At 45.9% G+C, this 26,660-nt stretch overlaps 1 pseudogene; it reads right to left on the minus strand.

Moving 5' to 3' along the window:
• Positions 1 to 5,271: 5,271 nt before the first annotated feature.
• LOC146797766 (uncharacterized) lies at positions 5,272 to 7,088 on the minus strand (annotated as a pseudogene).
• Positions 7,089 to 26,660: the final 19,572 nt, after the last annotated feature.

Below are 26,660 nucleotides of genomic sequence, written 5' to 3' on the forward strand. Positions count from 1 at the left end.
AATGTTCCCTCTCTAGTCCAGACCGGAATCTACCAATCAGAATGTGCCATATCAATCCTAACAAAAAGGAGTAATATTAACTCCTTTTTCGTTCTGTAATCCTGCTCTCTCTGTGGTCCATTTATTGTGCGGACCAATCATATTATTCCCCTCTGTTTATGCTTTTAACTTAACTGCACAGGCCAAACCCCCATTCCTCCAGATCTCAAGTTAAAACTAAAGATCATTCAAAGATATCATTACCGTGAAGACCAATCTATTGTAGAGATTTAGAGTGCCATGATATCGTCACTGAAACATATCTACTGATTCACAAGTGCATTGAAAATTCATTTTATTCAGACGTATATCACAAATATCCAAATTAGTGAGATAAGTTCTATCGAATCGACTGAATTCTATAAGCAACAGTAAAGCACAAATTGATTTATAAAGTAGCAAACCCGGTCGCGTATTTGAAAAGCCAAAAAGTTTATTATCTCAATAACGGTAAATTAAGAAAAGCTTGTTTATATATGGAATGAATACATGTTATTCAAAAAATTCCGAATTGGCAGGAAAAATAACTATGATATTATCCCAGGCAAGCGATATTAAAGTGGACAGTGCACTATATAGCAGCAGACCCGGTCACATGTTTAAACACTAAAAATACGTTATCTTGATTCATAACAGCTAGTTTAGTGTAATTCGATGATTTCCATATATGCGAATTAAACCACTGACACCTCTTGCTCAGGCTGATATCCGAAGCAAAGTGACAGTGTACTAGATAGTGATAGAATATATATTCTGGGGTGACTGGCCTTAACGTATTGGTCCTAATGTTACTGACCCATTACAGAATGAAAACAGAAGAACCACAATACATATGAATAATAGCTGAACTCGGACAAGACAGAGGTCCTCATCCTCGGCTCCACGCCCTAAGCCTGGGACGACTCCTGGTGGCTGTCTGCACTGGAAGCAGCACCAACACCCACCGACCACGCACGCAACCTGGGGTTTATCCTCGACTCAACACTCTCCATGACCAAGCAAGTCAACGCCCTCTCGTCCTCCTGCTTCAACACCCTCCGCATGCTCCGCAAGATCTACAGGTGGATCCCCACCGAAACAAGAAGAATGGTCACCCAGGCCCTCGTCAGCAGTAAGCCTGGGCAGTGAACTACGCTCCGCTCGCGGAGTTTGCAAAGTTTCGGTAACTTCGTGGCTCGCGTAGAGCGCGAAGTTGCCAAATACTACACAATCTACAGCGTAGCGTAGTGGTTTTTCTTCCTCGCATGCTCAATATGCGTTCTCGCATGCGCTGTAACGACTTACCATGATTCTGCGTTCGCCAACTCGATTTTCTATCCGTTTGTGTTCGCCACGAGGTTTGGAATCCGGCCGCATGATCCCGTGAGACTGTGCGAACATGAACACGTCATTCGGACGTGCTATTTTCCTTCCGGCTGCGGTGTTGGTAAGATCGCGTTCCCAAAGACGCAGAAACTACAATCTGGCAAAGAATATCTCTCGAGCACGATAAAACCTTCTCAAAAATGATCATTTTGCTCAGAAAACTCCTCAGATTGTGATTTGGCTGTAGACTTTTGTGCAAGGAGTCCTTTTTTTTTTTTACTCTTTTTTTCGAGAGGAAGGAAGTGCCCCTGAGTCGCCAATTTCCTGTTCCTGTCCAGCAGGCTCCTCCCAGTGCTTTGTCCATGTGCTGTTCACTTTCATTTGGATTTGGAGCTGGAAGGATCACTTTTTGTGCCTGTCTGCTGCATCATATCATTGGATTGGATTTATATGAGGACTTTTAGATTTGAGATTTCATTTTACAAGTAAGTTGGAGAATTGGTGTACATGTTTGTTTGATTGGGGCTTGTTTGTACCTACAGTTTTCTGGGATTTTCATTGTTTTTAAAAATTATTGTTGTGGGTGGCCTGTACTTTCAGTAGGGGCCTAGTTGTTTTTCTTTGAAATTTCAGCCAGTAGGCCCAGAGGTACCCATTGGTCCATGTTTCTGTGGTGTCTGTTGAATTTAAACATCATGTAGGGCATGGATGTCATAGGATTGAATTGCTAAATGTGGTTGTGGTGTATTTCACTGTTTCGGTGTGTGTTAAATACCTTTGTTGGATGTGTGTGTGTGCTTGATGTGTAACTTTCCAATCCTTTCGTAGCCCTGTTGATTTTGCATTTTTGTATTAAAGCTGTGTTGTTTAGCAGGCCTCCTTTGTCTGGTCATATATAGGCCTGCTTCAGTTCATTGTTTTCCATGGCCTGTTGTGACTGTGAGTGACCATGTGGCTTGGGGCCATTTTGTGGTGGTAGTTTAGTAGTGTGCTTCTTTTTCCATATAGATCTGCATGTCTTTTCTTTGTTCCCCTTGGCTTATGCTTGTTGTTGTTGTGGCCTGGCCATGTGGGTGGCGGCCATTTTGTGAAGACAGGCAGTGTGCTTTTGGCATAGGCTTGCATTGTCTGTCTTCCATTTCTTTTTGTTGTGGGTGGCGAGCGGCCATTTTGTGGAGCCATCCAGGCAGTGTGCATGCTTTTGCCATAGGCTTCAGTTCCAAGCTTGTGGCCTAGTCTGCCAGTAGGCCCAGAGGTAGTCATCGTCAAATCATAGGTGCATAAAAACTGTTTCTGTGTTGTCTGTTGAATTTTAACATCATGGATGGCATTGGATTGAATTGCAAAATGTGGTTTTTGTAGTGGAATTTCAGTTTTTGGATGTGTGTTAAATAAATAGGGATTTTCAGCCAGTAGGTAACCCTAGGTGTTCAGCTCGCGTAGTTTTGGCAACTCTGCACAGCGCGACAACGCGGACTTACAGTTTTTGTCTTCTTCGCGCGCTCACGACTTTTTGTACAGTTCGCGATGCCGAACATGCAGAATTTGCAATCTGGCGAACAATATCTCGCGAGCAACATAAAACCTTCTTGAAAAAGATGATTTTGCTCATTTTGCTAAAAAAACTCCTCAGGTTGTCATTTGGCTGTAGTTTTTGGAGCATGCAGTCATTTTTATTTTTTTACAATTTTTTAAAAGAGGAAGGAAGTTCCCCAGAGACTCCAACTTCCTGTTCCTGTCCTTTGTATTCACTTTCTTGTTATTGTGGTGAGTGGCCTGAACAAGTGGGTGGCAGCCATTTTGTGAAGCCAGGCATTGTGATTTTGCCATAGGCCTGCATTGTCTGTCTTGTATTCCTTTTCTTGTTTTTGTGAGTGGCCTGGCCATGTGGTGGCTGCCATTTTGTGGGACCAGCCACTCTGCTTTTGCCATAGGCCTCCAAGCTTGTGGCCTAGTCTGCCAGTAGGCCCAGAGGTACTACTCATCAATCCTCATGGGTGCATGGAAGTTAAACAACTGTTTTTGTGTTGTCTGTTGAATTTTAACATCATGTATGGCATGTATGGCTTTGGATTGAATTGCAAAATGTGTTTTTTTTTCTGGGGTATATTTCACTTTTTGGGTGTGTTAAATAAATGCCTTTTTTTTGTGTATGTGTTGTTGGTGCTCCCTGATGCTGCATCCATCCCATGTGATGCACAAATTTAGGGCAAACAGGCTCCACTACATTTATGTTTTTGTTCTTTGCTAATCTTATTCTTCCTGAGTGTACACAGTACAGTACACCAGGAGAGCCCTGGCCTTGTTGTCAAAGTCTCATAAATGGCTACACTGTTGTTGTTCACTGACTTACTAAAATTTAATAATTGTCACCACCCACCACACACTAAGAAGTTATATATTATATTAGTTTGATTGTACTATCTTTTGACTGATGTTCTTCTGGCCTTTTTGCTTTTAGGTGCACAAAAGACTGAGGAGGAGGTGTGTGATCATCGCCCGTTGTGGTGTCAGACAGACGTCCTGCTGCTGTACACAACGTGACGTGTGAGTGACCTGACCAGCCATCTCTGCAACTTGTGCAACTGAGTGCTGCTGACATCTGAAGAAGATGCCCCCAAAGAAAGCAGGTAGCAGGTCCTCCAGTACCAAGAAAGTTGCTATTGAGAAGAAGAAACAGAAGAAGGAAGTGTCACTTGAGTCTGGTGTGCCGCCCAAAACCTTTTTTGGGACACCAAAAATGACGCCTCCAGCAGCGGTGTCCGGGGGCCAAGCTGGGGGCAGCACCTCCGCATCAGTGGGCCCAACCCACCAACCCAGGCCCAAGCAAATGAGTGTGGAAGAGGTAGCCAGCCTAATGGTGGAAAGCAGTGATGCTGAGCCTGACCTAAACTTATCGCTATCTCAAAGTAGTATACAATCAACGCAGGAGGAAACACAGCAGATAAGTGGTCAACAACAACAGCCGCAATCACCGCCTGCAATAGTAGTTGCTGTTCAGTGGCGTAGCTAGGGGAGGGCGGTCCGCCCCAGGCGGCACTATTTTTGGTGCGGACAAAGGCATTCAGATAAGGCTCTGCTTGCTCTCCTGGACGTACGGGGACGGGCAGAGAATGAATATGACAATGTCCTCTTCTTTTTGTGCTGGCAGCTGCCCCCCCCTCTCTTCCTATTATTCCCTCTCTTTCTGTCTTGCTCCTCACTTACTGAAAACCGTAACTTGAAGAAACGGTTCACAACCTCTTTCCTTCTTTCATTTAGTTGCTTCCCTGTGAAATGGATCCAAAAAAGAAAAACACTCTTGCGGGAAATGCCCTTTTTCTAACATTTTTCTATTCCAAAGTGCAGCGGAATGGAGAGAAATAGAAGGTTTTAAATATGAAAAATAAATACATAACTAAATAAAGCAAGACAGTGGTTGCAAAGTGGCCAGATTGGTTTAATTCACATCCAAACACATCAGCCTCACTTTATAAACTTTGCAGTGAAGCGCTACTTTTGTTTTCTCATCTTTCTTTGAACAGCATTGTTGTCCCCAGGTGGGGAAGTGCACAATTCCTGGAGGTACTGCAATACCTGGTTCATGGATGAATTGGAAAACAAAATGTGTACCATGGCTCTGTTTATGGATGTGGTCTTTGTAAACCATACTGCTTATGTTTATTAAGGATATAAGTAGGCTTTCCTGTTTTCAGTTTCTATTTTTGGTGAATTCTGGTGGTGTTTTTTCAGTGTTTTCCAGTGATTTCAAAACCTCCAAAAAACAGTGTTTTTCAGTGGTTACTCATTTTCGCCCCATAAAAACAACTGAAACGGTGTTTTACCGGTGTTTATGGGACGCTTTGCTTTTATTATTGTTTGCTTTCTTAATTGGTGCATGGAATATAGACAGTCTATATACAGTGTATATGAGGTTAAAATACATTTTTACAAGTCGAATTTATTGTAGTACACCATACAATATTTTTTCAGTGAATCTTTGGTCATTCGCGCTCTCTCTTTCCTACCCATGTACACTTTTATTTGGGAAAAGGCCCTCTCGACATTGGCACTTGAGACTGGCAACGGCAAAACAGACAGTACACAATTTGCCAACTCTGGCCACTGACGTAGCTTTCCATGCCAATACTGGTGCACCTCAAGGTTGACATTGTCTGGGCCAGGTTCTGAAACATATGAGTTGAACTGGGTGCATATGCCCTCCGAGGTGTTAAAGCGGTCAAAAATGAAGCTGTACTTCGCAAAGTCTGGAGAAAATTCCCCTTTACGGAAGGGATCTAACACTTGCGCAGAGTACCAAAGTGATGCTTCATTGGCTTCAAACGCCATGGTTGCTGAAGGGACATTTCTATGCATCATAGCTAGCCATTTCTCATGCATTGTGAAATAAAATTTCCTGAATTGGTCCTCAACACTTCTCTGCTTACCAAGTGGCAAGCATTCTAACAGGGAACATGTTGCAGTGCCAAAGTCACTAAAAGTGTCGCCTAGCCTACTCTCGAGGAGATGTTTGACATCTACACCAATTATGCTGAACACTTGGTAGACCAGGGTGTTTTCTGACTCTAGTTTTTTGATTATGTCCACTACAGCAGTCATGTTTTCCTGTAGAAATCTAAGAATGCAGTACAATGTACTTTTTTTTACATCACTATCAATATGCACCCGAAGATCCTCACATTTCTTGCCTTTTGCATCATCACTAAGCAAAAAATCAGTAAGCGGTCGCCACATAGATAATATTGCATTCACGGCCTCTAGGACTGAGAACCACCGACTAAATGACACAGTTGGGATTACTTTTTCTTTGCTGCCACACAAAACACAAAATGAGAAATATTTGCGTTTTAGTTCCCGCGCATACCGAAACAGTGCACCTGAATGGACTACAAAATCAATAGCATTCTTCATTAGCTCAGAAGATTGTAGAGCTGCTTTCAGCATACCATCTAGCAAGTGGCATGGATCTCTCACAGGGAAACACTTCAGTTCAGGTATTGCTTTTGACAGGTCATCACATAACTTTTTCATATACGTAGCGGAATCGCTGCAAATACAAACAATATCACTCCAATCTTTGTTAAACTTGGTAAGAACTCTCTGCAGCAGCATTCCAAGTGACACTGCGTTGCATGTTTCCAGTACATCTAGATCTGCCATGATGGTACGTCTGTACCATCCATTTTCTGCATCACAAAATGTGATTAGCACTGCCACTGCTGGGTCGCCACGCATCTCTGGGGTTTCATCAAGGGTAACAGAGATCTTTACATCACCTTGGAGTAACTCTGAAATATGTTCAATATCTGCAAGGAACACCTCTGGTAGGTATTTGTCATACATTTGTGTTGCTCTTGGTAATGTTTTGCATGCTGGTGCACGCTTGCGGAACAAATTCCCAATGGGTCCATCGGCTTGGTGTAAGCTGGTTCCAGATTGCACTAGGGCACGTACAAATTCATGTGCCACATCCATTTCTTCCTCACGTTTTCTTTTGAAGCGTGTCATTGTCTCAGCAAGAGACATCTGGCATAGGCTGTCGCTATTAGGTGGCTCTTTCAATTTCAAGTGTGTCTTGGTGACAAGATGTTCAGCAATTCGGCTTGCAGTCTTCCCAGTTACTATTGGGACAGTCACTCTGCAAAACCTGCAAATTAACATCTTTTTTTCCCACGCACTTCTTCAACCATGAAATCTTTGTTTTCCAGCACATAATCTTCTGCTGTCTTTATTCTGCGGGGCATGTTGTTCTGCGCAAACTAGATCATAAAAGAAACACTTATAAACCGGTTGTGTACTGTTGAAAAAATAATGATGCCACTAAACAGGCCTGCCAACCAATTGGTGAAATTGACGAACACATATTTGAGGCATAGCATAAGAATCCATTTTATCTTTAAAGCCTGATGACACCAAACAAAAAGTCTACCCAGCCACCCTAATGAGACTCTCAGTCCAATCTGACATGAAAAATGCGTTTCAACGATGGGCACAATGTGGCTCAGATTCCTCGCTCTGGGACTCTCTCCCTTGTCCTCTTGGCCTTGAATTGACTAAGGATGCGAAAGTCTTCAAAATGTGTTTGTTGCAATAGCTGACCTTGAAGCAAAACCTTCAGCCATCAGGGCTCTAACAGGAACATTCACGAAAACTGGCAAATTGCACTTTCTAAGTGCTTTTGATTTAAAACATTAAAAATCTGTATCCTTGGTACCCTAAATGCTTTTTAACCAACATGCTTTTAAAAAAAATCGGTTCTGGATGTATGCACATTAGCTAACCTCCAGCTTGCCTAAAAGTGATTAATACTTGGTGGTCGAAAGCCCTTAGGCCAATTTCACGCTTTAAAAAAGTTCAAATAAATGCGATGTATATACAGATGCAGGTCAGGTAACCTATTGTCAGGAGAATGTTCAGCTTAATGAAAGGGGAATGTTGAATCCATGTGTACAGTATGAAACATTCATATACAGTTCAACAGTAATAAGGACCAGCGGCGTAAATATACTTACATAGCTCCCAGATGCGCAACTACAGTCAAATTTCGGGGGTGGGGGGGGGATTCTTCCAGCAATCGGCAGAATGGAGATGCAGGGGCTCTAAGAAGCGGTGAAAAACAAGAAAGCCTCGTTAAGTAAAATGGTCTTTTACAGACCTGTGAAGTACTCAGGTGCGGCTGTAGTAAGACAGACGCCAGAACACAATAGCTCCTCTCCCCCCCCATGTGAGCCAGGCAGGGGGCCTGGTGTTGCTCTGGCCCTTTGGCCATTCACACCTCGGCTCCCCATTCTCTTGTCTGTCTTCGCGCCCTGCACTCTGTGTTGCACTAAACAATGTCAGGAGAGATTGTACCGCAACTGGTGCTCATGTAAAGCACTCTGATACCTCCGGGTTTTTGTGTGCGCTATATAAAACCCTCCCCCCTGAAAAATTAGGCCCAGGAATGCCTGCAAAGGTTTTACACTTCCTGCCCAGAAACTTATACATTCCGGGGCAGATTTACAATAACTGGCGCATCCCTGCATATCAGCAGGGATGCGTCAGTTATTGTGCGTCAGGGTTCCGCCACCATGGATGCGCCGCATTTACAATGCGGCGCACCATGGGCCAAAAACGGACAGATGCGTGACGCATCTGGCCGTAAAGGCAGCGCATTGATGGAGTTGCGTCGCAAGCGCGACACAGCTCCAGCAAGGCTCCGGGGTGCCCTATCTTTGAAATGCTGCGTCAATCCTTACGCCCGCTCCAAGCAGGCGCAGGGTTTTGACGCAGCATGGGCTCAAAAGTGACTGAGTGAAATCTTGTAGATTTCACTCAGCCACTTTTAGGAGATGTTCCTGTGCCGGAATGCCCCCCCTGCGCCGGAACGCCTACTTCTGGCGCAGGGCTTTACAACGTGACGCATCTCCCAGATGCGTCACGTTGTAAATACCCCGCAGCATGGCGCTGGTTTTGCGCCGCTGCTGCGTCACAAAAGTGACGCAACGGCGGCGTAAAAGAGGCGCAAGGGGCTTGTAAATCTGCCCCTCCATTTTTAAATGTACGACAAATGTTCTCAACAAGACTTCACCAAATTCAGAAAAGCACACTGAAGACAGAGGCCTCTGTGTACAACGTTCGATGACATACTGGTCAGGCAGTTTTATCATGCTATCCAAACAATTAACATACACATTTCGCAAACACCCATCCATAATAGGCACTTCTTCCCTATAACTTTTGAACGCTTTCATCAATTGGTTGAAAACCTTTTGTGGTCAAGCAAAAGTGGAATACATTTTATGGCAACGTAACGTGCATGTGCGTCGAATTAAGAAAAAAGGTTTTTTAGCAAAACCCAAAATACTTTTCCCACGGATTACATGTTCTAACCTTTACTACAGAAAAGCTGCAACCACTATGTAATGAATTTACATGGAGATGTTATTGATAAACACGCACAAACACAAAAAACATACTATTTAGAGGCTTTACTGGGGCCTCTGTAGTTATGGTTAAATCTAACTTTGCACAGGAGAAGCGTTTTGGTTTTGATACTAACTGTCAGTCAGCTTTTTTGTTTTGCACTTTTCCTTAATAAAACAACAGCACTCCAAATACAAGTTACCCTCCAATCTACAAAATCAGCATATTTATTTACATGTGCACAATAACTAGTGTGTGCAGAATACAAGTTAACCTTCTTCATGAAACACAACGTCTAATAAATATACATTGTCGACTTTGTAAGAGCAGGGTCTTGGCGAGAACATCCATGCCATCTGAACAAACGTTTCAGTCTTTGCCCTTCCTCAGGAAATCAGTATGGTAGCAAGTTGTGTTTTATGCCCGTAAATACTAATCGTAAATCATGAGGGCACAGCATAGGCGCAACTAGAGCCTACTTTCGGGGGGGGGGGGGGGTAAGAAAAAATTTCGGGGGGGGCTGAATCTTTTAAGCCATAGGCAGAGTGGAGCTGCAGGGGCTCTTAGAAGGGGTGAAACAACAGCAAGGCCTCATTAACATGCAAATGGTCTTTTAAAGACCTGTGAAGTGCCCCGGTGCGGCTGTATGTGCGCCGGGAACCAGTCTCATCCCGGGCTGCCACACACGACGGGGGGGGGGGGCTGAAGCCCTGTAAGTCCAATAATAATTTTTTTACACTGCTGCCGCTGCCGGCTTCTAAGCAGCTTCGAGTCTGACTCCAAGTGCTGCCATGCCATGCTGTGAATGAAGCCAGGGACCCGGGCCTGAATGTGGCACGGTGGGACATGCAAGACGGAGACAGTCAGAGGTGATGAGCAAGGTAATGGTCAAAAGGAGGATGGAGGAATAAATACCTGGAGTACACTGCTCTGATTCACTTAAATAACATTCATAAAGTGAGTGGTTTAGTGAAGAGCCTGTGCATTAGTCTCCTCCATGGTGTAGTCATCATAGCATCCTATGTACTGAATCTCGACCAGCTCAAAGTCAATCAGTGGCAACACTGCCCGGGACACCCAAGTAGCGGCACTGTTAGAGCAGAGACAGTCGGAAATGGTGGTTGTGCAAAGTTTTCTAAAATGAAACTGCTCGGCCACGTCATCCTTTGATAACGGTAATGGCTTGTATCCATCTGTGGGCTATCGACTCGTGGTGTCAGTAAGCACTATTCTTCAACTAAGGTCACGTGCTCAGCAATGGCAAAATACATCGTTAGTTGTTATCACGCCACAATGGTCTTTACTCCTGCTTCAAATAGTGTCAGAAAATGTACCCCACTTCTGGTTGGGCAGGTATATGAGGGCTGCAATAAGGGCTTGCCTACAGGTTTGATTTGCAGCTTGATCGAAAACCCTCCCCCTGCGCAGCCTCGATCTACGCTCGGGTAGGTAGCAGGACTAGGCAGTAGGGCTAGGCATATACAGATGACATGCGCGCCTTGACTCCGACTGCACCCCACTTCGCTTTATTCCCTCAATCATGTCGGCACTCTACCTCAAAGGGGGTGTCACAGGGACAAAATTGTGCAGCAAACCTTCGAAAGGGGAAGGTTTGTTCAGACTGGCTGACACAGATCGGCCGCAGTTGCACAAGCACGGAGTAGTGTAAATAAACGGTGCCTGCGCCGGCCATGTGGTCTCTCTCTCCCCTCGTCAGTCCCCAGTGCGCCGAAGGGTGACCCTGGAGCTGGGGGCCCCCCCGCACCGCGGGGGCTGCGGGGGGCCTTTGTTACGCCCATGGATGTATCCACCAATAGCTCTGGGAGTAGTAATGAAATCACGGCGAAAATGCCTAAAGGTGGAAAGATGGTGCAGTCTCGTTATATGCACACATTAACTAAAACGAAAGAACTTGAGGAGGTGGGCCTGCATATTGACGCAGATCTTCCAAGCACTCTTACGGAGATTATTCACTTGGTCTGTAAAGTAAGCAAAGAGAGTACTTTACAGAACCAGCACAAAATTGAGGACACCGAAGGCGTGGATGCTGTGAAACCGTGGTATTTTGTTTAGCAATCTTTGTAATTCGAATGACACACTACGACAAATAGGCCAACCCTCCGCTCTTCAACCCCTGCTTGCAAGGTATGGGTACATGAAAACACACACTTTCCACTTACCTGCTGGGCCTTGGAGCACTTGGAGCACTGGCGGTCGTCGTCTCGTCGTTGTCTCGTCGTCGTGGGGGTATGAAGTGCGCTGCGGTGTGGGGCCAGACAAAGTCCGGACAGCATTTTCAATCGGACCTGGCCCCACCCACCAACCTTGCCAACCAATGTGTGTCCCCGAATTTAATGGGGGGGACACACGTTCCAAACTGCTCTGTTCTCGGGCCTAAATTGGGGCTTTGCATCTAACGCTTTGGCTCCATCAAGTGGCCAAGTGGTGCAACAGCAACGAAAATCAGTGACACTCGGTTTAAACTGAGTCCGCTGATTTTCGTCCGGTAGGGTACTGTCGGTCAGATTCGGTTTAAACCGAATTCCGGACAGCCTAGATATAAGCAATGGACATTGAAACGGTTCCCTTCAGGAACCTGTAGTCATGTCCTTAACTTTTCAGGTAAAACCACTCGCTGATTTCTGAATAGTGAGTGAGAGATCGATAAGGTAACCATGTTGTTTCTGCTTACATTTCACATGCTTTACTTAATCTTGCATTCCCTATGAGTGTTTGCTTTTACTTTTTTTTTTTAGGCAGCATATTACTCTTATCAAGTGCATAATTTGAATTGAGCCACATCCAAGTGTTTATAGCGGGCACAATTAGGTTGTAGCTGAAGGCAGTGTGAGTTTCTCTCAGTGGGGCAGTATGGTGTTAAGTGGGGGAGAGGATGTGGCACTATGGCCAGAGCTGTCGAATTTGGAACTGGGTTCAGCCTTCATGATCAGTCCACCAGACCACTCTACTGAGGGAGCACATTCCCATGCTAGACATTAGAAGGCCCCACTAGACCTTAGAAGGCTTGATGTCTTAGCACAAGCTGGTGGACCCTAGTGGTGTCAATTGTGAGTTAACCTTGAAGGCCTGTCCACCACAATCCATACTGAAGTTAATCTCCAGTCTTGCGGGCAGGCCCACAAAGCAGCACACCCTAGAGCAACAGTGATCCAGTCACTGTGACTCTGTCACTGAGGTCACATGAACCTTAAGCAGGTTAGGGCAGTGCAAACGGTGTGACCGCACTGGGTGCCTATTTCGGCTGGGTGCGTAGTGTTTGCAAGTATATTATGGTTTTAAAAAAACTTGCTGCCACCTTCCTGGTCTCCAGCAATTTTCAGAAACAATAAAAATGTCATGATAACTTTGGTGATTAATGTTCTTCCTAGAGAGAGATCCGAGTTTTGTCTAGTGGAATGGTTGACTCCTGGAAAGGTAGCACAGAGGGTTAATATGCCTAATGCAAAGAACATGTACCATGCAGATCACAAAGTGCACTGCTTTAATGGGGGGGACCATGATGAATGGTCATCTAATGTCAGCTGTAGATGATGGATCCCTGAACAGTGTCATGTATGTGCATGTTTGCATTGTGCTGAGGGGATTACCAGGTAATTGTTCACGCAGCTCTCTGATGGATGCCACATGCGGTTTTTCTGAGTCCCCAGATAGATCATGCAGTCTGTGTGTTCTCTTTTGTACTGCCAGTCACTGGTGTATTCAACTGTGTAGCCTTAGACCGTGTCATGTATGTGCATGTAACTTGCATGATCGAGGTAACTATTAGCGGCAATACTACGTGCCTCTCGGTCCTCTTTCAAGTGCTTGCCGTCCTTTTTCCCCCAGCAACGCACCCCCCCGGGGCAGCAATCTAAGGGATAGCCCCGGGCGCCACAAGCTCTAGCTACGCCTCTGTTGCTGTTCCTTCCGAAGTAGGGGCAGTTCAGGAAATTGAGCCTCATGCAGAGAAAGAAGAGTAAGCCACTCATTCAGAAGTTCCATTGTCTTCCAAATCCCCAGCAAGGAAAAGGAGGGTTAGTCCATCTAGTTCTTCGCCAAGCCCCCCTTCTGATGATCTAGATGCCACTTGGAAGCCACAAACTGAATGTGAGAGGAAGACACGTCCCAAGACCAGGCTAGGGAAAAGGAAGGTTCCAGAAAGCCTTAAACTTATGGAGGTTGATGTAGAACAGCAGGATGATGATGATGATGAGCCAGTCATCACGAACATCACTCCCGGCCCCGAGGAGATGGTGACCAACATTATTGCCCTATCCAAAATGGCTGCGAGGGATGTGGCACGCATACCTCCAACACAGGTAACACCAACACGACCTCCAGCTTCCATATTTACATTAGCAAAGGGCCGGCAGTGTCCTACATCCAGCACAAGCACCACCTCAGCAGAAGTAGGTAGTGGTACTGCACAGAGTCAAATTCAACCCACACCCTCCAGTTCATCCGGCATTGGAAGTGGCACCTCCAGCAGGAGACATAAGCTAAGCTCCCCAGTGTGGGACTTCTTTACGGTTAGCGAAAAGGAGGAGAACATTGCTATATGCTCCATTTGTCATACCTCTGTTAGTCGGGGTAAGCTTGGTACAAACTATGGTACCGGAGGCCAAATAACCCATCTGAAAAAACACCTTGCAATCAACTGGGAGGACCACCTTCGTCGCATAAAAACTGGAACCATTGCTGTTGATGGGGATAAACGAGTAGAAGGTCCGCTCACGGTGGAACAGGAAGAAGAAGAAGAGGGAGACATTCTCTCTGGTAGTGGTACACAAAGTAGCCCTGTCCCCAGCACTGCAGCGGTACCGCCCACATCCTCAGCAGCATCTCAGTCGCACAAGAGTAAGAGTCAGCCTGAGACACCAAGGAGTACTGCAATGACAAAAAGTGCTACGTTGAGCCTAACAAAAAGGAATACCATGCAGCCTACCATTCTTAGCATGTTCGCTAGGCCGGAGGGGCAGTACGAACGCACCCACCCAATAGCACGTTTGTACAATGCGAAGCTGGCTAAAATGTTAGCAATGGACCTTCTCCCTTTTTCTTTTGTTGAAGGGGTGGGTTTTTTGGAATTTGTGACAACCATCTGCCCAAAATAGAAGGTTCCCAGCCGTTACTATTTCACCAGAGTTGCTGTTCCAGCACTACATCACGACGTGCTGGAATTGCTTGGAAAAGCCTTAAAACAGAGTGCTGTTCAGAGTATCCACCTGACAACAGACATGTGGACCAGTTGCCAAGCCACTGATTACATGTGCATCACTGCATACTGGATCTCTTTTTCGGGTGATAAGATATCTGCAGGTGTTGACACTGCTGAGATTTTTAATGACACTTGCAAACATGCAACTGTAGCCATGTTTGCTATGGAGAAATCTCATACAGCTGCAAACATTTTGGATGAGTTTAACAGCAAGGTCTTTGAGTGGCTGCGACCAAGAGGGCTTAACATTGGTTTTGTTGCCACGGACAATGGCAGTAATGTAGTTAGGGCCATGAAAGATGGTGGCTATTTCAGGGTCCCGTGTTTGGCACACTGCATTAACATTGTTGTTCAAGACTTTCTGAAAAATGAAAGCAAAGTCAGCAACTTACTGACCACCTGCAGAAGAATATGCCCTCATTTCAACCATTCTTTTAAAGCCTGGAAGCAGCTGAGGGTCACTCAACGTGAGCATAAAATGCCAGTCAAAGCACTCATCCAGGAGGTGCCAACACATTGGAACTCAGCTTATTACATGCTTGATCATCTGTTTGAGCAGTACATACCACTCAATGCTTATGTCATGAAAATATCAGGGGATCCTACTGTGAAAGGCATGACCGTTGAGATGGCCCAATGGGACCTCGTTAAATGCCTGACAGAGATGCTACTTCCTTTTGAGGTCTTCACACGTGAAGTCAGCAGGGAGGACTGTACTATGAGCCTAGCTATCCCATTGTTGTACATGCTAGAGCAAGAGCTGAAGGAGGTGTCTGAAATGTACACAGGTGTGGATGACAAAGTAGATGCATATTATTTGGCGGACACCTTAGATTTCGCTTATCTGAAAATAGAAGGATTCAAAATAACATTGTGTCACATCGACATTACATTACTGCCTCAATTTTGGATCCACGGTACAAATTATTTCTGAACAGTAATGCAGTAATTCCTTTTTCAGAAGTGGATGTTGCCAAGCACAAAACTTTGATAGCTGAGGAAGCCACTGACTTCGAAAACGAATGGCTCTTAATTAGAAGCCTGCCACCCCAGGCCAGAACAAGTACTCCAGGATATCCAGAGTCAAGTTCTACTTCAGAGCCTGAGAGCAGTGCGTTTGCCTCCCAGCAGTCACCAACACTACCAGCAATAACATCAACAACAGCACCAACAGGATCATCAGCCACATAAAAAATAACGGCAACTGATTGGTTTCTACGGAAAGGGTTTTGTAAGTCCATTGCTGATGCAAAGGCAAAAGAGGCCAAGCAAATCGGAGCACCCCTGAACAGTGAGCGGATGGTCCAGGCCTATCTGGATGACACAACAGAGGTCTTCATGGAGCAAAGCCCATTGGTGTATTGGTATGGGAAAAGAAGCTAATGGCCAGTGCTCAGCAAGCTGGCGATAAAGTATCTGGCTTGCCCTGTCGCAAGTGTCGCTTCTGAGCGTGTTTTCAGGGCTGCTGGTGCCATTGTAACTGTGAAAAGGACCAGTCTCTCGCCCAAAAGCGTGGAGAGGTTAACCATGATCAAAATGAATCAGCACTTTACCAGAGTACAAAATACGTGAATCACAGCAGGAAGAGGAGAGCGACTTCGATGACATAAGTAGTGGGTTACATGACCTACTTTTGTCCGAACCACCAGAGTTTGAGGATGAGCTCCTCTTCCCTGACAACAAGGCTTTCAAATTGTTACTTTCTTTCTTCCTTTATTTGTGTGTGTATCTGTCTTTCTGGTTCAAATCAAATCACAACAAATCCATCACCACCGTCTCGTCTTTTTATTTCCCTATTGGAGTTGCACGTCTGTCCATTTAACTGTCCACTCCACTCCTCAGAGTCCTGCTCCATCTTCCTGTCTCGCCCTAAATACATTTCCAGCAAGCCAGACATTGGATGGAGATAGAGAATAGTACAATAAATGTTGCCTCTAACAGTCCCTCCATAAGAAGTGAAACATGACTATAGCTATCTTCCGTTTTTGTTTCCGAGCCGAAACTCATCACTGTCAGAAGACTAGGCATCTGATCTGACAGCCAAAGAGAAGAGCAAGACAGGTAATGATTAATGAATGATGGCATGCATTGCATTGGATGCTTGCTGCTGACTCAGAGCGAATGTGCATGTAGTCGAACTATACTAGTTAATCTACAAAGTAAAAGTGACTCAAGTTACAGTCAATGTTTCCTTGTTGTTTAATAACCACATTGTACTCCTACTACTGCAGGTGCAGGCCAATATCCATTGCAATTTTTTAATATGGAATATAAACTTAATCGGAGTCACTACAGACTGAGTTGGTGTTGGACAACACATACCACACATTCATGATGATGACCATACTATCTTTGCACGCAGTCAGTCAGTTGGATCAGAGATGATTGATGGAATAACTGCGTTTTATGAACTGGCATAGAAGATAAACAAAACCATTCAACAAGTACCACAGCAGACCTAGGCTACATGTCCGTGTAGTGGTGGAGTAGAGTGTAATGGTATGACTGACAGTGGCGCATTGACATAGAGTAGACACGATATATCCAAGCCGCCTCAGTCTGAAAGTGTTCTCTCAAGAGCCTTGTCTTCTCTTCTTGCACTCGACCGTAATTGATGCTTTTTTTTAATTCACTTATTTTTCAATACCCCTTTTGTTTTTCCATCTACACTTACAGGCCGGCCTTTACCCTGTGCTATACTGGGAGAAACAACTCACACTTACCTTACCAATCCGCATCAGGCAGGCAGTGGCACCCAAGATTGATGTGCGGAGTGTACAAGGAAGGGAGGACCAAGATGAATGACGAGATGCAACTGCCCAATTGGACCAGGATAATACAGTAACTTTAGTATCATTCATCATTCGTCTTTTAATTTATTTGATTTCTCTTCAATCATTACGACTGTGTGTTGTGTTGTTTGTTTGGTAATTGATCCCTACAACTATTTTTAAATTTTCTTTGCTAGCTTTAAAAGTAAGCCCGGTACAGCATGTAATTTGGGTCTCTCGGAGGGAATACGGCAAGGCAAATTTCATATTAATATACTGCTGCCCTGTACTGTCTAATTGTGTAGTAGTAGTTAGTAAGTACTACTCATTAACCATCAAGTTATCTTCCTCATCATGCATGCATTTCCCTTTTCTCCCTTTATAGATTTATTGGATAATGGATCATGGTCGTCTTCCAAGATTGTGTTTTACTTTTGTTGTGTCCATGCATACTGTTTTTCTTTGTCAAACCTTTCCCCAAACCCCCTTCCCATCCATTCATCAAACCCTAACCTTCTTCCCCCGGGCTGTGTGATTTATATTGAGGTGTGATGTGACTACATTAAATGTACACCAACAATTAATCACACGCTTGCTGTGGCAGATGTGGTGAAAGCAACACTAATTCAATTTCAAGGCAGGGCAAGGATCTTCTTCTGCTTGCCCACCCATGCACAGTCTATGTACAAGCCAATTTTTTTTCCAAAGAGACCACCTAATACATATAATAATTAATTGCCGGCATTAATTGGATTCATCATCAACATCCTACCACACAGCAGTAAAGGTTACGAATTACGATTGTGTTAAGTGACTCACTTGACACAACTACAGTTTGTAACTTCTTGTACTAGGCTGTCCCTGCCACCATTATGTTATATTTTACTTTAGCAGTTGCAATATTGTTTGTTTGGCAGTCTTCTTCTGTACTATACTTTACTTCGTTCTACTACTCCTCCCACAGTCTCTCTCAGGCAAGTGACTGTCTCTTTTTTGTTTTTTTTCAAATGCTAGTGCCAGTGTCTACTACTACCACCACAACCACAGCATCTTCTCCATTCTCTTGGGAAACCATGCAGCCACCGCTGTGCTGAATTGAATCATCATCAATCACAGGTAAGATAAGTTTGGTGGGAGGTATAATGGACTAGGAGGAGAGACTGACAGTACTAGAAGGACAAATAACTCAGTGAGGGGTACCGCATTTATCTGTTTGTGTGTTACAAAAATCGGCAGCTATTTTAAATCAAACACTGGCTGCGGGCCTGCAGCAGCAAGGAAACCATGTGACGTAAATTCGTAAAACAGTAACCCACCCACAAAACATTAACATCGTATGTTTAAGTATAAATATCATTTATTACCCTAACAAAAATAAACTATCCCACTGTGACCTGATCCACCCCTCTCCCTAACCCCAACCAATGTCTAAAACCCAAAAGTCCAAACAATGTTCATAAACACCCAATACCCAATACCCACCCACCAACAAAAGGAATTAAAAAGGGGCAATCCAACGTGGTCCTAAATTCGGCGGGCTTTAAGGTGTTTATCCACGAGGATCTTGATCCGCTCCTCTAGGTGCTCCTCCAAGCGTGCCATCCGGAGGAGCATCTGGCGGCGATATGCCCTGCAGTTGCATCCAGGGTGGGGGGCAGCAGTGCTAGATGTTATAGATGCGCGGTGGCGGGTGGCTGCCTGACCGCGGCGCCGTAACACTGGAGGCGGGGCCTGGCTGGGGCCTGGGGCATTGGAGGAGGCTGCAGCTGCAGCCGCCTCCTCCTTCGCCTGAGCCACCAGCCGACGGTACTCTTCGCAGATGGCCTCCAGTTTCCGGCGCCGGGCCCTGCCTTCCAACTCCTTTCGTGTTGGTTTTTCCTGGGAAGGAGGATCTATATCAAGAAAGAAAAAGAATATTGTAACCAATACTCTTAGCAAAACAGTAACATAAAATTAATTCAACACATAGCGGCACAGTAGCACTAGCAAGCACAGTACATAACATTTGTGGTAAGTATCTATCCTCCCACTTCCTCGGCCTCTAAAATTTGTGGGAATTTCAGGCATTATACTAGCACTATGGACTCCAGTACACACCAGTCGTCTCCTTCTTATCTTTAGTTTAGCGAAATTACATAACCTTATTGTAGCCGGCATGCCAGCTCAGTCAGCTAAGCTTGCACCCAAGACAAACATACGAGTCATTACGCAGACTCACGTTAGTTTTATTTACTACTACTGTCTGAAGGTGGGGAAGCTCATATTTTTCTATTACAGGTTGCACTGGCCATACTCTCTCTGTTACATGAGGGCAATTGCTCAATTTCACTTTCACCCTGCCCTGGGTACTACAAAAAGGCAGATTATTTATCTGATCCAATGATCATTGCTTATATATGGGAACACGACATAAGGTCAGTAGCGGTCGGTGGTGGGAGTGCTGCCGGGCGGTGACGTGGGGAGGGGGAGGGGCAGGGTGGGGGGTAGTAAACTATGGATTACGGACAATTACAAGTAAGTAAACATCTAAATAAATAAAACAAATTTCTTTGCACGCACTGCATCGCATTTGGCGGTGCAGTGCGCACAATGAAATTTGTTTTATTTATTTTTATGTATACTTACCTGTATTTGGCCGTAATCCATAGTTTACTACCCCCACCCTGCCCCTCCCCCCACGTCACCACCCACCAGCACTCTCACCACCGACCGCTACTGCATAAGGTACTTTGTTTTCATTGATTGTGTAACCAACAGATAGGCCACCCTTTGCAGGCTGGCTGACACAATCGAAAATAAATTAACATAGGTAGGGAGTGGTCCTCGGAGTCGGAGGAAGGCGCTTGATAATATATATACATATATATATACATGATGTGCTTGCAAACTACTGTGAGTCAACTGTATTCTGAAAATACTGCTTATATTCCCCTCCGCTTTGCTACTCTGGCGCAGTTTCTTTTACATTCTCTTCAAAGTAAGACTCTGCATCCAGTGACAGTCTCCACCTATGCTGTCTATGATGAATACATCCAGGCATCCATCCATTAAAAGTAAATGTCTATCATTTTTTTTATATATCTCTTAACAAACCTTAGTTGGTTTCACCAACAACCACCCATGCGTCCGCTCCTTCCTTGTTTGCCTTGGCTTTGAGTTTGACCCAACCACCGCTGATGATTATTGCTATCTAGTATCCACCCATACTGTGTCGCCCACCCAGGCAGGCATCTTCTTTCACCTTCCACCCATCCTTCAACAACCCATGCATCTGATCTGATTCCTATCAGCCACCTATGCATGCTTCCAACGTATCCTTCTCTGCCAGTCATATTACATCTTGCCCGTCCTTCCTCCTTCCACCCATCTTTCCCTCTTTGTTCAACACATCCATCAAGGTCATCTGATCTGACTTTTAGTCTTCTCCATAAAACTTTCACAGCTGAGTTGGAGTCAGATAGAAGAGGCCATTGGTTACTCAACTCACGCTGCTAATCCTATTGCTAATGCATTGCTAATGCTAAGTAAAGGGTGTCTTCTTCAACCATTGCATAATGTTCACTACAACGTAATACTTAATAAGTCGCACAGTACAGTGAGTGAACACCCTTCCAGCTAGTAGTAATGTCAATAAGTAATGAATATAACTTACCACCGCCCGCCACTCCTGCTGGCTCCCCCCTGTAGCTCCTGCAGGTGCCGCATCTTCTCCTGCCCCCTCCGGAATGGCCACATCGCCATCGCCGCTGGCCCCGCCGGCACTGGTGGTTGTTAGTACGCCTAGAAAAAAACATTACACATTTTTAGATGCCTGCACCCCCCCCCCCCCCTATTTTATTCGTTTTCACTAGGAAGATTGAAAAAAAAGTTAATACAACATACATCATCACTAGTCCAAATCGGGTACTAGAGTAGAGTCAGTAGACAGACACTAGTAGTGTTATGGCCCCTATGGTCATCTAGTCCTACACTACTCTTTGGAAAGTTAGCCTGAGCCATGTAACCATTTTAGATTCATCATGTCCACTCTTTTGCGCATGTTACCTCTCAGCTTGTTGTGCAGTAGACGCCTTTGAGGCCACATGAGTGTTGCGTACAAGGGAAGAGGTCGAAAAACAAGCCACTTTGTTATGGAGTTCGATTAGTCCGTATTGCTTAGCCATAACATGTTACACTTTTTGGCATGACTGCGAAATGCTTGCATAATTGCATTATACTATCTAACGCGCACCATTTTTCTCATAATAGGCGGAAGATTCCCTTCGACAAACCAGAGATTTGCAGAGCTTATGATGCATGTAACCAGTATTTCTACGTTCTACGGTGAGGGGTCTCCCAGAATTCACACAGATATTTTGTCTTCTATCATGCACTTGTAAATGTTAACTGTTTTAATCTTATGCATTTTGCTGTTGGAGCTGGCTGTAGTAATTTCATAGAACAATGTACAGAGCTTGTTATTTGAAAATAAACCTTTTGAACTTACACATAGACTCTGTGGTATTTGGTGTGGTAGGGTGGACTTACACGAGTGAGTGAGTGAAAGGGTGTTATGTTCTGGGTTGTGTAATCATTGGGTATCTTCGTGTGGGGGTTCGGGACCTAATGAGACACTATAGCTAGTCGGTCAAGAGATTGTGGGTTCTGACTGAGGTGTGAGTAAGGTCCAACCTCCCATCACCAACTTCCTATTTTCTTGTGCATAGTTCTGTATGTGGCTGTGCAGAATCCCCACAAGAGTAGTAGTAGTATGTACTATCCTATCAAAAATACAAGTCAAATATCTGGTTGGGCATTTTGTTGGTGGGAATTGTCAAAGCCTCAAGATTAAGAAGACTAGAAGAGGACAATCCAAAGGACAGGACCCAGTGCCCAGAGCTATTGGTCAATCTGAGTTTTAATCAAAAGAAAACCTTAACTAAAGAGTGGCCAACTGGGCAAGCTTAGCTACAGACAGACTAATAGTAGCAGTACAGAGAGTCATAGCAGAGGCAGTTAGAAAGAACTTAGAGGCAGGGATAACCAGAATTTGGAAACAGATAGTCAAGGTCAAAGAAGCTTTTGTAAAAATTAGGAAGTGGAACCATAATTAATAGTTCGGAAAAAATAAGGTGCAGTAAAAGTTAGAGAAATATAATTGTTAATATTAACCACTGGAGGACTTACTTGGGCCAGCAGCAGGGCCCTCGGTAGAGGAGCGGTCCTCTGGTTGTCCCGCCGACTCGGACCCCGTCTTCTTGCCCCCGGGTGGTGCTGATCATGTAATATATAATAAAGAAAGAGACAAACATTAAGGAGTACTGTGAAACAAATAAATCATTTAAAAAAACGCTCAAAAAACATTTTAGGAATCAGATCGACTACTGGCTTGCGGGATTCACGGACCGTCTACTTATTTATGAACACTAATCCAGTGTTCCATAATCATTCTGATTCCAGAATACTAACGACGCCTAAGTACCACCTGACCTAGACCACCTATTCCAGATGGGCCAATTGTTCACCAAGTCTGCATTTCAATTTTTTTTAGCCTTCAAAAATGCATAGATGAGATGGAGAATACATGCATAAAGTTGTGCATACACCAAATTGTTTGTTGGTTGCGTCTGATGTTGTTCTGCTACTGGCTGACACTGCTAAGCCTACCACTCACTAAACAAACTACAAAAGGTTCTACGGAACACTGGGGTAAGCAGCACTCAGTGACAGAGGAGGCGTCACGCAGACTGTAAAAAAATTATGAACTAATACTAGCTAAACCTAGTATCCATCCACCACTATTTCACAGGAGGACAATGGAAGGACTAGAGTCTCTCTAGAAATAGCATTACCTAACTTAATTTCTCTAAAGTAAACTTTTACATTAATCAGCCCAAGCTAGCGCAAAGTTGCAAACAAGTAAGAGTAGCGCCGAGCACCTGTGTCCTACAATCACAGAAGATTTTGAAACGTAATTTACCTGCAATGAAAGCAGCAGTAATCTTGTTATTCGTCAAAAAATTATACACAACACTTATACTACTAAGGGGTCGATTCTGATACCGGGTCGGACAGCTCTCCGAGAGCTGTCCGTAGCCTTACCGTGCGACCGACGCGTACCCGTAGCCGGTCCGTCCTGCAGAGGAAGTACGATGCGCATACCTGCCAAAAACACGGCTGACACATAGGCTGGGATTCAAGCTCCATTCTCCGTCCGAGCCGTAACTCCTAACGCTGAACCGAGTCGCCCGGAAGCAGTATCCATAGCAGTTTCCGGCATGACAAGTATGATGCGTACTTCCTACGCGCCGGAAGGGTCGCCACGTACGGGACGTCACAGCATCTGGAAAACAAGCATATCAGCTACGATTCGCGCTACAACTCAATCCACGGCTACGAGACGGACCAGCTTGCAGCGGGTACGAGACGGAGCAACAAGCAGCGTGTACGACACGAACACATCATGAATCCCATTGCGCAGGTCATACAAGTACTCTACATCTATGACCGGCTCAGGAACCGACGCCGACGGCGCAGGCGGTAAGTCAGACACCTACCACATAAACAAACGACACGTACCCGCAAAATGGTACACACACACAGGGGATCCACATCTTGGCCCCTAACAACAGGCCACTATAGGGGTTGTATGGCCAGCACCACTACCACCCCCACTCATAGGGCTTATGTTGCCCATCACCCCTGCCACCCCCACTCATAGTGGACCTGTTGACCATCACTCCTGCCACCCCCACTCATAGGGCTTATGTTGCCCATCACCCCTGCCACCCCACTCATAGTGGACCTGTTGCCCATCACTCCTGCCACCCCCACTCATAGGGGACCTGTTGCCCATCACCCCTGCCACCCCCACTCATAGGGCTTATGTTGCCCATCACCCCTGCCACCCCCACTCATAGGGGACCTGTTGCCCATCACTACTGCCACCCCACTCATGGGGGACCTGTTGCCCATCACCCCTGCCACCCCCAGCCATAGGGATAATGTTGGACATCACCCCTGCCACCCCCACTCATAGGGGACCTGTTGCCCATCACCCCTGCCACCCCCAGCCATAGTGCTAATGTTGCCCATCACCCCTGTCACCCCCACTCATAGGGGACCTGTGACCCATCACTACTGCCACTCCCACTCATAGGGGACCTTTTGCCCATCACTACTGCCACCCCCACTCATAGGGGACCTGTTGTCCATCACCCCTGCCACCCCCAGCCATAGGGCTAATGTTGCCCATCACCCTTGCCACTCCCACTCATAGGGGACCTGTTGCCCATCACTACTGCCACCCCCACTCATAGGGGACCTGTTGCCCATCACTACTGCCACCCCCACTCATAGGGGACCTGTAGCCCATCACCCCTGCCACCCCCAGTCATAGGACTGATGTTGGCCATCACCCCTGTCACCCCCACTCATAGGGGACATGTTGCCCATCACCCCTGCCACCCCCAGCCATAGGGGTAATGTTGCCCATCACCCCTGCCACCCCCACTCATAGGGGACCTGTTGCCTATCACTCCTGCCACCCCCACCCATAGGGCTAATGTTGCCCATCACCCCTGCCACCCCCACTCATAGGGGACCTGTTGCCCATCACCCCTGCCACCCCAGCCATAGGGCTAATGTTGCCCATCACCCCTGCCACCCCCACTCATAGGGGACCTGTTGCCCATCACTACTGCCACCCCCACTCATAGGGGACCTGTTGCTCATCACCCCTGCCACCCCCACTCATAGGGGACCTGTTGCCCATCACTACTGTCCCCCCCACTCATAGGGGACCTGTTGCCCATCACCCCTGCCACACCCAGCCATAGGGCTAATGTTGGCCATCACCCCTGCCACCCCCACTCAGGGGGCTTATGTTGCCCATCACCCCTGCCACCCCCAGCCATAGGGCTAATGTTGCCCATCACCCCTGCCACCCCAGCCATACAGCTAATGTTGCCCATCACCCCTGCCACCCCCACTCATAGGGCTTATGTTGCCCTTCACCCCTGCCACCCCCAGCCATAGGGCTAATGTTGCCCATCACCCCTGCCACCCCCACCCCTAGGGGACCTGTTGCCCATCACCCCTGCCACCCCCACTCATAGGATGGGTGATGCACCACACATCCATCATACTCCAACATTAGGTATGTCAGCAAAACACATCCCCCCTAACATCATGACAACAGTGTGTAGTCTGTGACAAATGCCCACAACAGTGATTATGACTTCGAACATACAATGTAACTAACAGCACATGTGTGACCAACAAATGAGTGTGCCCTACACAAGGCATGCATCACCATAGCACTGTGGCAATGTAAAAAGAACACCCCCTCACTGAGTAGAACAGAAGTTAAGTGTGGTCTTCCAAACTGCAGCAGATGTTGAGCATTGTGGTGATGGGGTCTAACCCCCCCTCATCACAGTGACCAAAAGGTAAGTGTCATCATGGTCAAAGCTGCAAATAACAAACACCATGTATGATCCCTGCTCCGAACAAATGAAACACTTCTGTGGCATACTAGTGGTTGTGTCCCATTTCCACAGAGATGTGGTGAGGCTAACAGTGCTGTGAAAACCTAACACACACTCGGCCATGTGCAGACAAGCACCACACATTGGGGCTGACAATGCATACAGTGTACAATGACACAAGAGCAGAAGTGACTATCACCAAGCATACACACATCTCGAAAATAGACACACCAATCAAAACAACCTGTGTAGACTGTAGGTGTCAGCTCACAAACTCCCATTCCATGCCAGCAATGGCACCTAACAACCAGGATGAATGTGCACAATGACGTGATATGACTCACAGGGACAGCATGGAAAATCACAGAAACAACATCCAGACAAAGGCCCACAACAGCAATACCAATGCACTAATGCAGATGCACAAACACAAACGGGCAACCTCACACTGCACATCTGACACAGCATGTGTGTGTGTGTCACAGTATCCCGAGGCAACTACACAACAGATGAGGGGGGCTGAACCACAGTGACACAGATGTGGACACAGTGCCACACAAAAGTAAACCATGATTGGGACACCCTTAGTGGGCAATCAGACATTGTGAGATGAGAGGGAGCACAAAAGACACCTGTGACACAAGCTGGAATGAACACCAACTAACACAGCAAGAGACTGACACACAACAGCACTACCCCCAGGGGCCAGACATTGGGGTGACACAAGCATGCATGACACCTCCACTATGATGACAAAGGGAGATGTCGTACAAACTGGGAAACCCAGACATGTGTCCTGTTCCACAAACGTACATCACACATACACAAACACAAATCACTCAGCATGGCCCCTCATCCATGGACAAACGGGAGCTAGGGGACCATCCATGCAAACATTTACATCAGTCCAGCCTCAACACCACACACCCTGAACTGCAACAATGTGCATCTGTG

Source organism: Triturus cristatus, chromosome 9 (assembly GCF_964204655.1).
Source record: "Triturus cristatus chromosome 9, aTriCri1.1, whole genome shotgun sequence".
In the NCBI taxonomy this organism is placed as follows: Eukaryota; Metazoa; Chordata; class Amphibia; order Caudata; family Salamandridae; genus Triturus; species Triturus cristatus.